This window comes from Panthera uncia, assembly GCF_023721935.1.
Source record: "Panthera uncia isolate 11264 chromosome B2 unlocalized genomic scaffold, Puncia_PCG_1.0 HiC_scaffold_24, whole genome shotgun sequence".
Classification (NCBI taxonomy): domain Eukaryota; kingdom Metazoa; phylum Chordata; class Mammalia; order Carnivora; family Felidae; genus Panthera; species Panthera uncia.
The window spans coordinates 79,313,797-79,329,103 of NW_026057580.1; the positions used below are offsets into that span (position 1 = coordinate 79,313,797).

At 36.9% G+C, this 15,307-nt stretch overlaps 1 protein-coding gene across 8 annotated transcripts in view; it reads left to right on the forward strand.

The window, feature by feature from the left end:
• PKIB (cAMP-dependent protein kinase inhibitor beta) overlaps positions 1-15,307 on the forward strand; it is a 175,049-nt gene that overhangs the window by 14,445 nt on the left and 145,297 nt on the right. For 7 of the 8 annotated variants that reach the window (XM_049654283.1, XM_049654281.1, XM_049654282.1 and 4 more), the window contains exon 3: positions 13,397-13,442. The gene's annotated coding sequence lies outside the window, so the exon portion shown is untranslated. Of the gene's footprint in view, positions 1-13,396; positions 13,443-14,388; positions 14,515-15,307 lie in introns of all 8 variants that reach the window. The other variant, XM_049654284.1, reaches the window with a different exon arrangement.

Genomic DNA, 15,307 nt, shown 5'->3' on the forward strand with positions numbered 1-15,307 from the left:
CTAAAAAACAACTCCCCTTTTCCTTTTCCTTCCAGCTGCTGGTAATGACCATCTTACTGTTTGTATAAACTTGTATGATGTAGATACCTCAGATAAATGGAATCATACAGGATTTGTCTTTTGTGACTGGCTTATTTCACTTAGCATAATATCTTTAAGGTTCATCATGTTATACCAAATGACACAATTTCCTTCCTTTTTTAGGCTGAATAACATTCTATTATATGTATATACTACTTTTTTTTTTTACCCATTTATCTATTGATGGACATTTGGATTGCTTCCACCTCTAAGCTATTATAAGTAGTGCTGCTTTGAACATGAGTGTGCAAATATGTCTTTGAGACCCTATTTTTAGTTATTTTGGAAGTGGGATTGCTGGATGATATGGTAGTTTTATTTTTAATTTTTTGAGGATATATCTAAGTGCACATGTCTCAATACTGGTTTCCATAATGGTTGCACCATTTTTACCACCTGCCAACATGTACAAGGATCCCAATTTCTCTGCATCCTTATCAACACTTGTTGTTTTCTGTGTGTTTTTTTTTTTTTTTTTTTTTTGGTCTTAATAGTAGCCAGATTAATGGATGTGAGGTATTCCTCATTGTGGTTTTGATTTGAATTTCCCTAACAATTAGTGTTGTTGAACATCTTTTCCTGTGTTTATTGGTCATTTGTATATCTTCTTTGGAGAACTGTTTAAGTCGTATGCCCATTTTTAATCAAGATGTTTGTTTTTTATTGTTGTTGAGTTTGGGGAGTTCTTTATATGTTCTGGATATAAACTCCTTATTAGATAAATAACTTGCAGATATTTTTCTCCCATTGCATGGGTTACCTTTTTATTCTCTTGATAGTGTTCTTTGCACAGAAATTTTTAAAATGTGATGTAGTCCATTTGTCTGTTTTTGCTTTTGTTGCCTATGCTTTTGGTACCAATCAAATAAATCATTACCAAAACCAGTGTCATGAAGTTTTTCTCTTATTTCTTCTTTTTATGGTCTTAGCTCTCACTTTTAGGTCTTTTTTTTTTTAAGGTTTTATTTTTAGATAATCTCTACACCCAGCACGGGGCTTGAACTCACAACCCTGAGATCAAAAGTACCATATGCTACTGACTGAGACAGCCAGGCACCCCTTACTTTTATGTCTTTGATAAATTTTGACTTAATTTTTGCACATGGACTAAAGTAAAGGTGAAATTTCATTTTTTGGCATGTGGATAACCAGTTTTCTCAGAACCATTTGTTGAAAGGACTATCCTTTACCCATTGAATAATCTTGACATCCTTGTCAAAGATAATCTGACCATCTATTTCCTAGTTCTGTGATCTATTTCATTGGCCTATCTGTATGTCTTTACACCAATACCTCACTGTTTTGATTATTGTAGCTTTGTAGTAAGTTTTGAAATAAGGAAGTATGCATCTTATGTTGTTGTTCTTTTTCAAAATTGTTTTGGCTCCTCAGGGTTCCTTGAGATTCCATTTGAATTTTTTAAAAAATTTTTTTAAATATTTATTTTTTTAAAAAAAATTTTTTTTTCAACGTTTTTTATTTATTTTTGGGACAGAGAGAGAGACAGAGCATGAACGGGGGAGGGGCAGAGAGAGAGGGAGACACAGAATCAGAAACAGGCTCCAGGCTCCGAGCCATCAGCCCAGAGCCTGACGCGGGGCTCGAACTCACGGACCGCGAGATCGTGACCTGGCTGAAGTCGGACGCTTAACCGACTGCGCCACCCAGGCGCCCCTTAAATGTTTATTTATTTTTGAGACAGAGAGAGACAGAGCATGAACGGGGAGGGCCAGGGAGAGAGGGAGACACAGAATCCAAAGCAGGCTCCAGGCTCTGAGGTGTCAGCACAGAGCCCAACGCAGGGCTTGAACTCACGGACTGTGATATCATGACCTGAGCTGAAGTCGGACGCTTAACCGACTGAGCCACCCAGGCACCCCTCCATTTGAATTTTGGAACAAATCTTTCTATTGTTTCAAAAGTGCCATTGGGATTTTGATAGTGGTTGCAGTGAATCTACCACTTTTTCCTCTTTCCCTTTCATATTAGAAAATGGATATAATAATACTTACTGTTCTAAAGAAAGATTAGTTACAGGGAGATTACTTGATTCTGGCAAAATTGAACTTTAGAGAGAAAATTTTGGTCAGATCTATTATTCAGCACATTTGCCTCAATCAATCCAAATTCCAGTCTCTGTTTTCATAACCAGAGAAATCATCATATTATGTATGGGTCCTTCTTCCCAACTTGTGGTCTAGAAAAGGCCTCTTGGGAGATAGCAAGAATGCTGGAAAGCTAACCTCAATTGTTTCCCTTAAAGGGATCACAGTCTTGTACTGCCTGTTGGCCAATGTCTGAAGACTACTGTTTCATATATTTTATTCCAGTTTTTATTTATTTATTGTAGGAGAGCAAGTCCAGTATTGATTTCTCTATTATACATAGAAGTGGAAATTCTCATTTAATTTTTGAATGTCCACCATCAATACTGATTTCTGATCTAAATAGTGTGAATAAAATAACTACAGGAACAAAAATAGTTTGCTCTATTCTTTCACATCACAATGCATTTTAATTTCTAGAGCATAAGAGACTTCATGTACTGTTTTATTTGTGGAATTTTCATGCTCGTGTTTTAAAATCCTTGGGAGAACAACAGCTATATTTTAAGGTGAGGAAGTTTTTTTTTTTTTTTTAATTTGATTACTCAAGTAACAAGAACAATTTACAGCCATAAAACTAACTCAGGAAAACATTATCTGATAAAGATAATGTCTGAAAAAAAAAAAAGATAATGTCTGACTCCTGCTTCCTTTCTCATATGTCTACCACCTCTTTCTCTTCCTGTTTTTCAGTTGATAGACCTTGAAATCTTATCTCAGTCATATCGTGTGACCCTCAAACCTTCTAACACTCACCTCTTACCTTCTCTATATTTATGTGAAGAGTGCTTCTCAATTCTTGTCTCTCTCACCTTCTCCATCCTCCCTTTATTCCTGTCATATCTTGTGTTTTGCAATCTTCTGCCCATTCATCTTCTCACTCTTTCAACTCCCAATATCTATGAATTTCACCTATGATCTAATTTAATTCTTTTCTGTTGAAAACATAATATTCACTGATAATAGAACCATTATATATGAATTTCATCTGTGATCTGATTTCTTCTTTTCAAAGAATCTAATTCTTTTCTGCTAATTATAACAGCAATAATAGTATTCACTGATAATCTAATCTATGCCCAGGTTTTTTTACATACCTCTCTATACAGATCACTGCTGATCAGCATAGCAACTGTGCTTGATATTATTATAGCCATTTTTAAATTAAGGAAAAGATTCAGAAAGGATAACTAGCAACTGGAAATATTGATATTATTTCTGTATGTGTGGGATTAATAGGAAGGCCAAAAAAGAGGTCCAGTGCACATTCATTTATATTTTCTCCAGGTTACTGATATCCTGTCCCTTCAGCACACATGTTACTTTGTCCAGAACTTCCATAGTTGCTATAATGCACTCAAAATAGCCAACTTTTCTTTTAGTGAAAATAGCTTCATTTTTTACTTCAGGGGTAATTTACAGAATACCCTAAACAAGTTATTCTCTCCCCTTTAAATTTGAAAGGATCAGTCAGACCTCTGTTAGTTTCTTCCTTTGTTTCTTTCTTTTTTCTCAATACATGGCTTTGAATTTTTGTTTTGTTTTAAACTTGTTAAAGAGATCTGTTTTTAATAAATCTATGTCTGCAAAACCAGTTTAGTATTTGTAATATAAAATTTTAATTGATCAATTAATTTTTACTTTCAGGGACTTTATAATCTAGGTGAGAGTTTCACTCATCAGACACTAACTCTCTAAGCAGTTTTGATTATAAGTACCCAGTTGAAATTTTGAGTTTTTAAATACTCTTTGCAAATCATTGGCTACTTCTATGTTCTTTCTCTAAAAATATTCATTTATGGTTTCCTTTTATATAATCACTATTCATTCAAACAATATTTGCTTTTTTTCTGTACTGGTTCTTTATTAGTAAAGTATGACATGTTGGGCCGATCATACAGTTAATTATTAAAATGACAACTATCAGATTTTGACTCCATGGTCTTACACTGCTCATTCTTGTTCATTTATTCAGTAATGGCCAGCCACAGTTTATGTGTTTTAGAAGTCCACAAACCTTGCAAAGTGATGCTTTCCTCCTTGTTTTAGACTCTTTTGTTAGTCCTGTTTTTAACTGCTAACTATGATTCTTTTCAAGATAATTGGACTATCTGGTCATAAGAGAGGCAAACTGGTGAGAGGTTAAGCACATAGGCTTGGAAATTAAAGTACATGTAGATTTTATCTTTTGCTCTACCCCTCATTAGAGGTGTCACGTTGAGAAAATCTCTTAGTCTTGGCTCTAAAGACAATATCAATACCTTTTTATTAACCTTAAAAACACTCAAGCCAAATATTCAGGTCTGAAAATAACATATTACATAAAATCCACAAACATTTGAAATGTGAAAATAATCTATCAAAAACTCAGTATCTAATTTTTTCCCCTTGAACAAGAAGGTGGTCCAGGGCTCTACCGTGGAAGGGGCTTTTGAGATCCGGGCCTGGTTGTAAGAATGGAGTATGTCAGCAAAGGGAGGGTCCATAGCAGAACTTGGTGGAGCTTCCCACTCTGCCCTAAATAAAAAATTTTTTGAATGGACCAGCGGCTTTCAAAGGACCAAACAAAGAGGTGAATATAAGTACAGAGCAGAAACTGGCATCTGGGACTACAGAGTAGTCATTGAAATCAGTGTGTAGATAAGAGATAGAGCCTAGACAGATTGCCCTTGGTGTCTATGAATAGAGGCAAGTGGTCTTGTTACTGTGTGGTAAAGCCTCAGGAACACAAGTCTTTTCTTAAAAGCTTATTTCTCTTTAATGGAAGCATTCTAATTAACAGTATAAGTATGGAGTGGGTTAGTGTCTGCTAGAAACAAGGTCCTCAGCTGCTGGAAGCTACAAAAGGTTTCCTCTTCTTGAGAAGGTCGTTTTTTTGAGTGGTCAAGGTAGAAAAGTAGGGGGACAAAACTTCCAATCAGGTCTGATCACCCCAGTATATCATGCTTCTGAGCTGTGGCTAACACAAAGATCCCTTAGTTGGATACAATACATCCTAAAACCTATACCTTGAGATGTAATTTTATCACCAGATCACCGGCCACACTTCTATCTTCAAAGTGATTCATAGCCTTTCAGAAACATTGGGGGTTTAGAGACTCAGCTTAGTTTGCAAAAACCTTTATGCCTCACAACAAAACAATGTTGAATAATTTTATGTTTTAATATCCTCTAGATGAAATATTATGTAGCTATTTAACTGTTCTATGATTTTAAAATAACATGGAGACTGTTCATGTTCACTGTCTAACTTTATATAAAAATTAAGTGGAGATCAGGCTTATAACTAAAAATGGCGACAAACAGGAGAAAGGCAAGGGGGTGGGGAATATTTTAAAACATCTCTGTACATCTAGATGAAGAAACTCTGGTTTATTTGCTTTCTTTTCTTTTTTTGCTTTACTGTGTTCCTCAAATACTCTTTAATAGTGTTTTTTTAAAAGCACTAATAAAATAATGTATTGAGTGCTAACTATGTACCACATCAGAACTAGGTACCTCAGGGATTAAAAGTTAAACAAGAGAAAGTGGTTTTCTTAACGAGCTATATTGTAGCAGGGGGATAAGACACACATAACACAATACAAGGTAGAAAGTAGCAAATGTTACATTAGGGTTCAGAATAAGCGCTACGCAGAGGAAGGAAAGGAAGGGATTATGACTACGGCCTTGTGTCATTTTTTATTTACTTTAGATCAGTGAATAATGAAGCTAAATCCATAAAATAAATCTCTGTGTAGCTTTAGAACATTTTATTTACCATTCATATTTCAGAGAATAGGAACCTGATTGATGGTACTTTACTGAATCTGTTTCCTCATGGATTTGGAAATGTGTTGTAAAGGAAGAACAAGAGTAATTTAATTTCAACAGACCTGTTTTGACATAACTCTAATTAATTGGAAAGACACCTGGGAATTACAGTAGCTTAAAGACAACTCTCAACTCATTTTTCTGGTCAAAAAAGAAATGCACGGTATGCTTTAAATAAGAAAATAACCTTTTACGAGACTTTAATGAGGAGGATTTTAAAAGCTTCTATAATTTGCTTAATGATATATAGACCTTCAACAGCTGAACTGTTAAGTTCCAGAGAGTTTCTGAAATATAAAAAAAAAGAAATCTCTTAGCAAATATGAAATTTCATCCTACTCTTTTTTGAATGGTCATCTGACATCAAGATAGAAAGCATACATGGAGAATAATAGGAGGAAAAGACATCAAATATTATTTCATTTCAATTTAGAATAGAGTATTGTGATAGTTATATGGGTCATCTGTAGATACTATTCAAAGGGTTCCAATAATAGGATGGAAGAATGAAAACAAAATAGAATTAAGCATTTTATTTATTATTCAGTTTTTATCTTTTATTTTCGGTTATAAAGAGAGACAAATATGGCAAGTGCACAATGGCTAAATTGGCAGAAAAGTGGAGTTAAGTAGCTGAGTTTAAATTATATTATTCAGAATATATTAAAGTACAATTAACAATATTAGCATTTTGGTAATTACAAAAGGAGAGAACACTTAAGCATAATTTGATTGTACTTTGAATTCATTCACATGGAAATTTTAAGAAATTTACTTAAAGCAAAGGAAAAAAATACTTTCTTGGGTAACTATATATATGTGTGTATGGTTAAACAGTTAACACTGAATTTAAAAAAAATGTTTTGCATGACAAAGACATCCGTGTTCTAGCACACAGGTCCATTTCAATAGTATTGTGATGTTTTGATAACCTACAGCAGTGACTTTCCCACTTTCTTGACTACAACCCACAGAAAGAAATACATGGTAAAATCACAGTACTTAAAGTAAGCCTAGAAGATAATCTAGTTCATTCCCTTCCTTTAAGTCTGAATCATGTGTCAGCTATCAGCACAGATGTGAATCTCTTCTATTCTTAATAGCTACTATGATTCAACTCATCTGTTAAAATGATGCTAATAATATTTGCCTTGTTAGAATTAGAACTAAGTCAAAAGGTGTAGGTAAAAGACCTAGTATAAGTATCTATACATATGAGGCAATAAAAAAGAAAAAAGTAGCAGTTATTATTATTAAGTTTATTTATTTTAAGAAAGAGAGTGTGTGCAAATAGGGGAGGGACAGAAAGCAAGAGAGAATCCTGAGCAGGCTCCATGCTTAGCACTGAGCCTGACCTGGGGCTCAATCCCATGACCCTGGGATCATGACCTGAGCCAATCAAGAGTCAGATGCTCAACCCACTGAGCTGCCCAGGCTCTCCAGCAGCTATTATTATTATTACTAATGAAATGATACAGTAACATGTTTTAAGCTAAAAATATTTATTTTCAACATTTTTTTTCATATTTTTTTAGATGACTGAATCACCCATTCTATAATTCATACCCTACATTTAGCATGGATGGCAACGTCCTCTAATTTCTTCATTTCATGTTTTTCTCTCACTGCCCTTCTAGCGCATCTAAACTTGTGAGCTCCTTAAGGTTGGGAGTTCTGTCTTATTCCAATGTTATCCCCAGTGTAGAATATTGACCTGGGCACACAGTAAATTCTTAGCATGTATTTGTTCAGTAAGTGTGAATATGAAAATATTTTTAACTAATATTCTTTTTTCCTTTTTAGGCTAATTTTATTTTTGAAAAAGTAATGTTATAACAGTGTATAAGTCAAATATATGTAACAAAATGTAATAATTTTCTGTCAAATTCTTCTCCAATTCCTTTCCTCAGAGGCAATGATTTTTTACTCCTTTAGAGATTTCTTCTTCATACATATCTATATTTCTAAATAATATGCATATACTTTAATATTTTGATTGTTCAATTTTAGATGTTTTAAATTTTTTTTAATGTTTATTTCTGAGAGAGAGAGAGAGAGTGCGAGCGGCACAGAGAGAGGGAGACACAGAATTTGAAGCAGGTTCCAGGCTCTGAGCTGTCAGCACAGAGCCAGATGTGGGGCTTGAGCTCACGAACTGGGAGATCATGACCTGAACCTAAGTCCCATGCTTAACCACTTTGCCACTCACATGCCCCTCAATTTTAGATGTTATCTATTGACAACATGGTCAATTGACAAGATGGTCATTAAGGATTTAACTCCCTGAAACTTCTGTAGGGGTCAAGGGCAGGCCAAACCAAAATATACCACTTTGGACTCTGGACTATTTTCAGCTGAAGGCAATTGAGACCCTGAGGGCTCAAGAGAGACATTTGCTGCTCCCCTAACTATATAGAAGACTCTAAATTGGGAGTCTTTTCCAGAATACGGGTTATTATCAGAGATAAGTTTTATCTGAGTGACCCATCTGTATGGTAGGACAAAACCTAATTATCAAACACCTGCTCTTCTTCTCGTGGTCCTGCGATGCCTTCCTTCCCTTTGAAGTCTCAGGCCACTACCCCATTCTCCTTAGTTCAGGATGACATATATACCTCATTTTGCCCGACTGCCTTCGGAATTTCATGTCTATGTGGGTTTCCATGCATACAGAGCTAAATTTGATTTTCTCCCATCAATCTGTCATACGTCAATTTGATTCTTAGTCCAGCTAGAAGGACATTGAAGGGCAGAAAAAAATTAATCCTCCCTATAATTTTGTCTCCTCTGCTTTCCTTCCCCACCTCCCACAATAAAGTTACATTAAAAGCTTTGTTTAGATTTAATTAATCACTGTCATTATTATGATTACATCAATATTTATAGTTGAGCATTTTAGGAATTTATTAAAGTTACATTTTCTTTTATGCTTTTATTTTCCTTGAGAATAATAGCCTTGATTTTTCATTAGATTCATTTCATTTGAACATTTTGCTATTCACAATAGCATTTTAGTACCATTTTCCCTAAGATCATTCTTAGGTAGTCCATCAGTTGCAGTTATTTTTTTTTTAAGGAGTCATCCATCTGAAGAACTCCATTCTTTTTTTATTGAACTCAGTGCTTTTTAGGGATACTGCAAAGCATTTGTCCAGAAACTTCTCTTCCTTGCAATGCTGAGAATTTCCTTCATTTTCTTCTGATTTGAGTGTCCTGTGTTCTTGATCTCTTTTTTTCATCTTTTTTACTCCATTGTTTTATTGGAGCACATCTTCTAATTATTTCCTGAGAAAGGCTGCATGGCATGGGAAATATGATTTTTAAGAATTTGCATATGTGAAAATATATTTTACTATAACACAAAGAGGCTTGGCATCAATTTCTATACTGAAATAATTATTTTTTCTTAATTTTGAAAGTGCTACTCTACTCTCTTTTAGAGAACAGTATTATTCCTCACTTTTGCATGGCATACTTACTGGTCTTTTTATCTCTCTTAAAACTTGTCTCGTTATCCTGAAATTTCACTTATGGGCCTTAGTCGGATTTATTTTCTTCCTTCCTTCCTTCCTTCCTTTCTCTCTCTCTCTTTCTCTTTTTCTCTCTCTCTCTCTCTCTCTCTTTCTTTTCTTTCTCCTGTCAGTGGGCACTTTCATATGGACACTCATGTCTTTAGTGTTGAGAAATTTTTTAAAAATGTTTATTTTTGAGAGTGAGAGAGTGCAAGTGGAGGAGGGATAGCATGAAAGGGGGGCGGAGGATTCCAAGTCTGCTCTGCGCTGACAGCGGAGAGCCTGATGTGGGGCCTGAACTCACAAACCTTGACATCATGACCTGAGCCAAAGTATGATGCTCAACAGACTGAGAAAAAAATTTCTTAGGCACCCTGAGAGAAAATTTTTTTAATTATTTTATTGGTGATTCTCTGACTACTGTTTTACCTGGTTTCTCTTTTTGAAAAATCCATGACTCAAATATTTTGTCTCCTAAACCATCTTCTTATTTTCTCTTCTTTCCTGTCATTTCCCATCTCTTTGTCTTTGTACTCTAATTTCTGGATCACTTCCTTGACATTATATTTCATCACTACCATTGGGTTTTTCATCTCTGCCATCACATACTTTTTATTATGTTCTCTTTTTTGTTTCCCAAATGTTCCTATTTATTGCAAGAGATCTTGCAATTATTCTCTGACTTCTTTGAGAATATTTGAACTTTCTTCTTCTTTTAAGGTCTTTGTTCCAATTATTATTTTTGTGTCTATCCTTCATGACAGATGCTTCCTCAGATGACCTATTAATCTTATCTTCTCATTTGAAGGGTGGGGAACTAAAAATTGTTAACATTGAGCCAGCCTCTGGAAGCCAGGAAGGCAAAACACAGTGGTCTCCACATTCAGCATTCGGCATTCAATATGTCTGTATTCACTTATTCACCTAATTTTCACACTGTGCCTGGTTTGTCCCAGCCCAAAGACCTTGTGTTTGTCTTCAAAGAACAGAACTCTTTCTGCTAGGTTGAAGGAGGACAGACACCCTGCTGCAGAGGGTGACGTAAGGGATCTGGAGATCTGACTACTGTTATGCCCAGAATTCGTGATCCCCAAAGACCACTAGGGAGCCGAGTCTGATGCAAAAGCAAAAGAACCTTTATTTGAGCTAGCTGGAGCTCAATCCCCTACCTGCACCGATGCAGATGTGAGATACCGGAGAGAGAGCGAGTTTCAAAAGCACAAAGGTTTTATAGGGGTCTAGGGGCAGTTGGTGAGGTAATGGCTGTGGCCTCAGCCGATTGGCTGGGGAAGGGTCGTGGCCTCGGCTGACTGGCTGGGGAAGGGTTGGATTCCTGTTACACAGGTCGCCGGGGTGTTTTGATCGGGAAGTTTGAACGGGTGAGCGGGAGGTTACTCAAGGGGAGGAGGCATGTTCTGAGGTTTCTGTGATTTTCCCGGAAAGGGGTCATGTCGGGGACATAGTCACTCAAGGTGGAGGACACAGAACAAGATGGAGTCGGCCAGCGTAGGTCTGCTCTTTCAACTACTTAAGCAGTGTTCCACCAATCTTCCATTTTTAGCCTCTGCCTTCCCTGTCAGACTAGAGGTGGCACCAGTTGCTAAGCCTTTTGTGCATTCTCCATACAAATCATGTTGGTTCTGTGCCGTCTCTCACTCTAAATTCACCCTTTTCACCCTCTCTGTGAAAATGGAGATGGGCCAATTACATATTTTCTTTGCAGACAGCATAACGTCAAGCTTTGTCACTAGAGGGTGCTGGAGAGACATTCTAGGAGGAAGGGGCTTTCCTTCCTAGTTCCAGAGTGTTCCTTTTGTGTGGCTCCTGCAGCATGGGTGGCTTTCGCAGCACCAGACTTTTCCATTCCAGGCAGCCTCTCCAGTGCCCAGCTTTGCCGTTCATGTTGGGCAGGAGAACCCAACAGCTGGCAGCTTCTTCAGCATTTCCACCCTCAGGCAGTTTTATGATGGAGGCTTCCAGTGAGTCATCTCCCTATGAACAGGTTTCACTGGCACCCTAGAGGGTGTATTTCCAGCAAGTCCCACCAGTGCAGCATCACAGGATCCTCTCTGTATTCAGCGAGCAACTTCCGTGCCCTCTCCAACAAGGTCTGGATTGTAGCCTTTGGGAGCAGAGGTAGGCTTGTCCTTGGGCTCTATCTCACCCTAAGAGGTACTGGCTGCTTCTTATATCTGCTATTCCTATATTTTCTACAGTCCTTTTTACTTCTTACTAGCTAATTTCTGGGTATCCCAACCTGCTGTTATAGTTAGTAATTCTTTATATTAAACCATCTCTGTTCAAATTACTCTGATTCAGTCCTGAATGCTAAGGTCACTGTGAACCTGCACTTCAAGCCCATAAGAGCCTGTCTATCACCTACAGGGTAATAGCATGGTATGCGTGCTCTTTTTTATCTGCCCTTGACCATCTATGCATATCCTCTGGCTATCCTGACTGCCCTGTGCTCTGCTACCCATCTCTAAACAACCCCTCTCCCCCGCCAGGAATACTAAATTACTAGAATTTTCACAATTCACAAAGCAGATTAATATTCCTGCGCCTTAAGGGTGTGCAGTCCCCTTACTTTAAAAATACCTTAACTCAGCAACATAGTCATCTTGAAAGATTGTTCAATGCCATCTGAAGAGCCTTCCCTGATCTTTTCTCCCTCTTGAGATTTGTTGTTTTTACCTCTTGTTCCCTTAGGGCACAAGCTGTTCACAGGTGTGTGCCCTGAGTTTACAGTGAACTCTTTATCTTTCTTTCTGTTACCAGACCTAGCATATTACCATTTTGTCACATCGTAAAAACTCAATAAGCTTAGAGGAATGAATCAGTGTGTTGAATTGTAAGGTATCTAATTTACAATTTCTTCCATAGAGAATGAATATAAAGCAAAATCAAGGTGAAATTTCAGGAGAGGGAAAAATAGTAAGTGATAGGACGATTCTTCCCTGATGTGTAGCCCTATTTCCACTGCTAATGCCACAATTACAGCTGTACTAACCTGCTATTTCAAAGCAGCTGTCAGACCAGTTTGAGCACGGTGCTCTTCGCAACTCACAAGATTAGCTCAAAGTGATACAGGTGTTCCTAATTTAGTTGGAGCAAAGTAACACTTCTAATTTAGGTAAAACAAATCATTGGTATGTTTCAGTATTTTGACGGACATTTGCATTTCTAGATCAACAGAGATGACTGACAATCTGTGGTTCTCCAAAAAAGTGCAGAAGTTAGCATTTCAAGGATTCCTTACATTTACCAATTTAAAACTCTATACCACTATGTTGGGATCTCCCTGGGCTGGAATTTGAACTAGACACAAGGACTACTACACTAAATTAGTATGACTACAAATTGTTTGTTTCTTTCTCAAAAATTAACCTCAATATGACAGAAAAAATTATTAATTCCAACTGTGAAGTAAAGATTTCTGAATTTTCCAGGTACTGTTTCAGTGATCTTCTTTGAAATGCAGATATTTAAATATTTATTAATTAGGTTTATATTTTGTGCAGGCATGTGCAGGTTGATAAAGATATAATGTTAAATAAATTATAGAATGCACATATCATGGGTACTCACTAAATGTACTGATATGTTTGTTAGGCATTGAAATACTCATAATGCTTGCTTTTGACTAACATTTGTACTCACTTAACAAACTTTTGTTTTCAAGAAATCTGTAAGATGGGCAAGAATTATCTTCTTTTTACAGTGGAAAGGTAGCTGAGCAGTAGAGTAGTCACACAGTATGTTATAGAATAAAGACTTTAATAAAGGGCTCTGTCCACCATTCTGGTTGAGATAAGTACATAATGCAGATTGAACTATAAAAAGATCAACTTTTTAATTAACTGTTTAATTCTCTTTCTTACATAGAGACTCATGCAAAGGTGGAACACCAAAAATATCTACAAATTAGATGGTAAGTACTAGACTTCTAAATGACCTCTACACAAATCATTTCAAAGGAACATTCTGTTAATGATTTTAGGTAATTGCTTACATAGCTGTTTTGGAAAAATAAATTTCCTCTTAAAGATTTAAAATAAAATCAACAGCAAATTGTAGGTGAAGAGATGGGGCTCTATAGTGTAGGATCTGGGCAAACCAGAAAGTAATAAACCCATCTGTTTCATTTGTTGAGCAAATGTTTATATGCTCCTTCTTTGTTCTATTCGTGGATATAGGCCTATAGAGATAGAAAAACAGCAATCTTTTGTGGTGAGCACACTAACAATTATGATCCAAATGCTGTGGGGAACCGGGGGAATGAGACTGATCCACTTGTTTCAGGGAATCAGGGAAATAAAGGAAATCAAAGAAGAAATTATATTTGAGTTAAATCTGGAGGTTGAATTGAACAATCCAGGAGAAGAGGAGGAGAGAGGCCATTTCCAGGAGAGGGACCAGTACATGCAAAGACTGGTAGTTGTGTAAACATACAATGTATTTTAGAAGATGTGAGGAATTCAGCATGGCTCAAGAATAGCTGAGGCTGGAAGGATAGATGCAGTCATATTTGAAGGAGCCTTTGGTTATGAGGTTTTTGCTTTTTATATTATAGGCAGCAAGGAGGCATTGGAAACTGATAGATTATGGCAGGGATAATTGATAAAACTCAGCATTAGGTTGGGCGTGAAAGAGATACCAAATGCTTAAAACCAGGAAAAAATATAAAGAAGAAGATAAAGGACCTGCAGAACACCTCCTGAATGTGGCGTTCCCTTTTTGATGGTAGGAGAGGAGTAATTTCATACCCTAATTTTGTGGTTTCCTACCCTGCAGGCCCTCTTTTCCTTTCAAATTGCCATTAGGATTTTAGCCTTTGGTTCCATTTCTTCTTATCTTAGCGTTCTGCTTTCTTTCAGAACATTACTTATGGCTGATTTGAAGATCCTGTTCACTATCACTTAGCTCTCCCTTATTTGTAATGATACTTTTCAGAAGGCTAATCTTATCACAACATACAAGAGAAAAACTCACCACCTTGGAAAGTAAGACCATGTATAATATAGAAATACCACACAAAAGTTCAGAGACTTGCCCCCGTTGTGAAATATCTAGAGATCTAGTGGTCTGGAGCATGTTGATGTATCTCTTTGAAGATGAAGGGCAAGTTATTGCACCTGCCTCCTCTAACACTAAGAAAGAGACAAACCCCTGTAGGCTTCTTTGGATTTTTGGAGGCAATATATGTTATTCCAACTTATTTACCAAATATCTCCAAAGGCTGCCAGTTTTTTTTTTAATGTTTATTTATACTTGAGAGAGAGAGAGAGAGACTGAAAGTAAACAGGGGAGGGGCAGAGAGAGAGGGAGACACAGAACTCGAAGTGGGTTCCAGGCTTAGCGCTATCAGCACAGAGCCTCATGTGGGGCTCAAACTCACAAACTGTGAGATCATGACCTGAGCCGAAGTTGGACACTCAACCAACTGAACCACCCAGGTGCCCCTGCCAGTTTTGAATAGAACCAGAAAAAGAGAGGTCTCTGTATTGGATCTAGCCTGCCATACAAGCTGCTCCATAACTTGGGACGTATAACCGAACAGTTCTTATGGCTCTTGAAGGGTCAGAGATATGTAGAAATACTATTTGGAACCTTTGGCAGTCCCTACAAGTTCGTCATAGCACAGAGCTTTAACAATTTTGGAGCAAAGCTTTGCATTCTCTGTAAAAAAAAAATCTCCTCCTTTTTGAAAAGCAGCTTCTGGCTTATTACTGGGCAAGTCATAAGTAAATGAAAGCTTGATCCTGGACCACTAAGTTACCAAATCATCTGAGCTGC